The following is a 6,379-nucleotide window of genomic DNA, read 5'->3' on the forward strand; positions in this document are numbered from 1 at the left end:
CTCACATTTTTGAGGATTAACTCATCTTTATTTGTTTCTACAGACTTTGAAGAAATTAGTGATTTGTTTGCAAGAGAGAAAGCCCGCCGCAAGCGATTTTGAACAATTAGTTCATTATGCAATGACATTCATTGATGTATTCAAATAAACTGTGCAAATAACTTTTTTGTAAGGAATTGAAAATATAAATCGTAGCGCACCATCGAAAATTTTTTTTAGGGGGCGGCACTTTTCGTATCTGCCTAGGGCAGCGCTTAGGCTAAATCCGGCCCTGTGTTTTGAACGTTGCCATTCTGTTTGCTTTTATTTTTTGTGTACTTTTGCATTATAAAAAAAAAACGTCCTGTCTGAAAGTGCCGCTCCCCAGACGTTCCGCCCGGGGCGGTCCGCCCCCCCCCCCTAGCTACGCCACTGGTAGCCTGGTAGGTGATATATTTATGATGAGATTAAGCTGAAAGTTTTTTAGATAGCAATGTTAGTTTTTTTTCAGCTGTTGTTTCATTTCTGAACGATCAGGTAGGGAGCCTTGAGTCACCTTGTGTTGGGACCTACGAGCCATGACAAGTGCCTGTGATAGTAGATGGTAAAGTGTCATATGACATCACTTTTTTGTTTTCACACCTTTCCATTAGGATATATCACAATTCTGACTTTTGTTTCGTTTGCAACTATTAATTATGTTATTTCACATGAAAATTCTGACAACTCATCCCAAGGAATCATTTGAAAATTCTCCATCGCTTATTTCAAAATTTAAAGCTTGGAAGCTGGCTTGAAGATTGATTTCACACATAAATAATACAACTATGTTTTAGAATTGTATTTTTGATATGGCGAAGTGATTTCTTTGCTAAAATACTACATTTTTTGGCTTATTGCAATTGTGGCTTGTCGCTCCCCACATGTGGGGTGCGATAAGCCACTTGGCGCGTGTTTATGTTTTTAAGCGTAAATTAAACATTCGCTGAAATAATAACTTGTGCTTTTGCTGTAGAGTAGGTAGCACTACAAGGCATTGCAAAGCCAATTTTTAGAGAAAAATATTGAGAAACGTAGAAGATACGCGTCTAAAAGAAAAAAGTGGCTCGCAGGTCCCGACCTTCCCTTATTTTGGACCATTGGGGTGTGTAATTTGAACCGTAAAAACTACATTCTATCATTTCCAAATTTTATGACTAGCAATGAAAGTTTTCAATTTGAAAACTTGAAAGACAATCTTGAAGGTATTGTGGGCTGTGGATTACCTATCTTCACAATAACTATGTACAATAGTAGAAGGTGGCGTCAGTAACATTGGCACAATCTTCATGTGCCTAATGTTTGTACTTCGAGCACTGAATCCAGTCCTCATCACTTGTATTGTATCTCCACAGACTATGCAGATGTAAACTGGACTTGATTTTTGGACCCTTTTTACCTCATAGAAAATAGGTGAGATGACTGGTCCAAATTACACACTGTCATGCTCTGGTAAAAATTACCAACTATGACCGCCATACTTGGTCATAAGTCTTGTAATTGATCACAACATCTCCTTATAGGTTAAATATAATACCATTACAGTGGCGTACGCAGGATTTTCTCAAGGGGGGGGGGGGGCCATTGAGAGTAGCGTAGCCAGGAATTTTGAAAGGGGGGTTTTGACGACCGGCGGGCGAAGCCCGACGGCGCTTTTGCTCAAGACGACACCCAGCGGCGGAGGGTCTGGGGGCCCTCCCCCAGAAAATTTTGAAAAATTACTTTGAATTTGGTGCATTTTGAGAGCATTTTCAACAAAAATGTGGGTATGAATATTCCTGTAAAACGGTGCTGTCAGGTGGCATAGCAAAAGGATAAGATCATGTTTTCTTCGGCATTTTTCGGAAATAAAGCTAAGTCTCTATGTACTGAAAGCATCATTCTCAATATCGTGACGACACACGCGTGCCAAGTGGGGTTGTACCCCCCCCCCCCCTTGGCTACGCCACTGGCCATTGATATCCCAGACGTCTTCATGATATCCCAGTATGGTTTTAGTTTAGACTATATCCATTTCTCTCTCACTGATCACTGCAATAGGCTTACAGAACACTATGCTACATTGGCATACCTGGGGTGGGGTAGCTGGATTGGGCCATGTATTTCGTATTGGCTTAGTCTATAAAACAACATTATTACAGTAATTGCTTTGACAGAGCAATGCAAAACATATTAAATGCCTTAATCTACGTCGTTAACTACTAAACAATTTTTAAGGGGGGGGGGGAGGCATGGCCCAATGGCCCCCCCTGCGTACGCCACTGAATACCAACATCATATCAGTCTCAAAAGTCAAGCAACCAACTCCCCAAAATAACATCAGCATACCCAAAACCACAAATTCCAATCTCCCATCCACCTGTCTAAACCAAATGCGCTGAGGTTTTCACATCCGGGCTATTATTATTTTTTCTTCCAAGCTGTTCAAAAATATTGACAAAACGATTTTTATTTTTTGAGTTAGGGGACTGGTCCAAATTACACACTGGTCCAAGTTACACCACTTTCCCCTATTCCAATGGTTCTCAACCTGTGGCCCGCGGACATTTACCTGGTGGTCCGCGAGCAAAGTCTGAAATCGTTGTTTTTTAACCCTTTGCATAAAAGTTGTTATTTTATCAAGGCTCATCTACTAAATTGTTGACTCTTTCCTCCATATGTTCGAATATCTGACTTGATCATGAACAACTACGATGCATAGACCAACTCAAGTTCGCTAATTATTATCAAAGAGAAAAGGGTTTAACAGACTGTTTGAGTTAGCCTATGTGATGCTGTGAGAGAGTTTCTTGGAGGAAAAAATCCAAGCTTGTTACTCATTTCAACGATAGCTTTTGGGTTGCCGTTCTGGCTTTGGCTGATATTTTTGAACAACTGAATAAACTTAATTTATCTCTGCAAGGAAAGCAGACAAATTTAATTACCCTCAGTGATAAAGTGTCTGCTTTTACGAAAAAACTTGATCCTTGGAAGACAAGATTTTTGCAGCGTAACTTTGGCATGTTTGATCAATTGTACGAATTCACTGAGAAACCTAAAAATGCTGAAATCAATAAGCAATCTTGCGGGCTAATGCTTTTAAATAGCGATTCATAGGCTTATTTCTGGCAAATTAAACATAGCCTATGGCATATAAAGTTACTAGGCTACTCTCTAAAACCTCTACAGCTTGTTTCACCCTTAACTTTATCAACTTTAGATTTTAATTTTAGACAATAACGTTGGTATCCACGAGAATCGTAGTTGTGGTCATGCGAACGTCAGGGCCTCTGAGAGAAGTTTTCATCAAGGGTACGAAGAGTCATTCCGGGCCCTCTTCTCACTCCGGGCCCCCTTCGTCTTGGGCAAAACGCGTGAGGTTTGCTTAGGCGTATTGCACACCATACAACATTTTACTGCAGAATTAGACATCTGTGCGATATAATAGTATCAGGCTGCAATAAAACTATTATTTAATTTTAATAAGCTATGCACAATAATATTGAATATGAAAGATAAATATGTCACTTACCTCATATGATATAGGCCTATCCTGCCCTGCTGCCAGATAAGATAAGACTGAGCATCATAAAACACAAGTTTATAGGAACAGAGAATGGGATTGGCCTATTCTAAATTAAGTTCTATTCCTATGCATCTGAATAATAATAATATTTATTTGCATCAGACAAAGCTGTCCATATCCAAAACAACGAAATAATACACAAACTGCAAATGCACAAATAACGAACAACAACAACGAAATAACAATGAAAAACAACGAAATAATAGCCTACACAAACTGCAAATGCACAAAATCTCACTAAATAGGCTATCTACTTGGTACGGTAGTGTTAGCCTACAAGTTAGAAGAACTGAAAGTATTCAGAACGATAAAAACAATCAGATGACATGGCAGCCATCAAAACTAGATAACAGCATACATAGAATTATTATAATGAAGACGGCAATGACAGTTCAGTTCAGTTTATTTTTGTTTTGTTGGCGAAAAAGAAAAGAACAAAAATATACAAAAACACAATAAACACAAATAATTCACACAACAAGGATGGCAGCGAAAGACCAAAAGGTCACCAAAGTCAGCTGCCACCCAAACATTTAAACAAAAGACCCAAAATTAAGAACAACATTAACACATATACCACAATACCAGCACTTTGCATACGGTAATACATTAACAGTGGAGTAACACAGGGCAACATAAAAAAAACTGTGCAGAGAAATAAGCAGATGATATGTTTCAGGAGTGATCATAGTACAAATTCTTTAACAAACTTTTATATTTAAATTTAAAAGCATTATAAAACTTTTCCTGTATTTCTTTTGGTATTTGATTCCATAGTTTCACTCTATTAATACATAGCATCTTCTTACCAGAGTTCGACGTTGCAGAACATAAATGACCGGGCGCCACAATGCTCTGCACCTAAATATCCTGACACCACAATGTGCGCGCCTATTTGACCGGCGCCTAATTGTCTGCACCTAAAAGACGTGGACCCACATACAGCCAGTAGGCTACTATTGTACAAAGAGGATAATTTGTACAGTTTAACAACTACATAACAGTATAATGTGCTATTACTGTAGAACTCTGATGTAATGGACCAACACTCTGGTCAGTTTTTTTTTCTCCAAGGCATTTGGATGTAAAAGATGTCAGATTTCTGATACAGGAAAGGACAAAAAATGCTGCCCATAAATAGTCCATTATATCCAAATTCTGCTGTACATAAACAAATTTATATTATAGTTATTAATAGTTATTAAACAATCAGTCCGTTATTTAACTTGAGCATGTGCAAAATTTTGCTGAGATTGAGAATGACAATGATCGTCCAAAAGCAAAAAAAGCTCAAGTACTTTCAAAAGTTCACGCTTCAACAGACTCAAGAGCATCAAATTAGTAGCTGTAGTATGGTATGATTGCAAGTTAGCCCACAATCAAAACTAAGACAATATAGCCTACTGTAATACTTGTACTACAATAACTTCATGATCGGTATTTAGTTACTAGTTAGCATAACAGCTTGTCTGGACTTTTCTTTCAAAAACTTTTATAACTTGGCCAAAATAAACTTTGTCAGGGTCTTCTTTAACTTAGCCAATGCTTGCATGTCAACTATATATCAAAAGCAGTATTTTGTACATCGCTGACTTCATTTATTCAGCAAAACAGATTTTTCTTGCCTTTTTTTCTGCAAAAACTTTAATAACTTTATCAAAGGTAACTTGTCTGGCTAACTTTGATTCTATGCTGAGCCTTGCCAGATTGACTAAACGCTCTACACCTGTTATTGATCAGCTTTAGTTTACACAAACTAACCATCTTGCTTTGCGTTTTTAATTAGTATATATTTTGTGTTGTGCATATCATGTGATTTGTCACTCGCCAATTTGTGTATCCTGCATTGAATTCATGTGTCAGTTGTTGATGGTGCTGTTGAAAGGTGTCGCTTGTAGTACAGCTTTAATGTAAAATTTTCAAACTTAGTTATTTATCTTAGATGTAGCTTATAATTATTCCAAATGAGGACATTATGTGGTGTCGAAAACGTTGGATTAGCAGTTTTTTAATGTTTTTTTTTGTGTTTAATAAAAAATGTTAAATCCGTTAACGTTACTGAGTGTCATATGTAGCCTATCTTGTAGCCTACAACAAGTCAAGCTCTCTACCAATTAAGGCTCAAACACAACATCAGGTCAAAACATAATCAAATTAATCATCATCAACAGTATCATAGCCGATGCGGCCTTTGATGAACTAGATGCTCAGTTCGTAAATTTTTCCACTGTTCCCTTTGTCGCGCAGTGTCCCAATGTGTTCTTGGTTGGCTGATTGATGTATTGAAATTGGATATAAATGTTGTTCGTTGTCTGCCACCAGCACGTTTCCCGAGAAGGCGGCCGCTTAGACAGAGATTTTCGAAATCTTCTTTTCTGATAATGTGACCGAGAAATTTGAGTTGCCTTTGAGTTATGTTGTTCAATAGTTCCTTGTCTTGATGTACCTGGTTTAAAACTTCTGCATTTGTGATGTGATCAGTATATGAAATCCTGAGCATTCTCCTGTAAAACCACATTTCAGCTGCTTCAATGTTACGCCTAGTTTCTGTGTTGAAGGTCCATGTTTCACAACCATACTGGAGAACAGACCACACTAACCCTATGAGAAGTCGCACCTTCAGAAGAATAGAAAGCTTGCGAGGCCTATTCTTCTTCGTATCTCTCTCTTACATCGTACGTCCGCTGTCAAGAGAGAACCAAGATAGTTGAAAGAAGACACTTGTTCAATTGTGTTGCCTCCCTGGTGAAGTACAAAGTGGGGTTCAGGACTTTGTTTGGAGATAGTCATGCATTT

The sequence above is a fragment of the Aplidium turbinatum genome, chromosome 11 (assembly GCF_918807975.1).
Source record: "Aplidium turbinatum chromosome 11, kaAplTurb1.1, whole genome shotgun sequence".
NCBI lineage: Eukaryota > Metazoa > Chordata > Ascidiacea > Aplousobranchia > Polyclinidae > Aplidium > Aplidium turbinatum.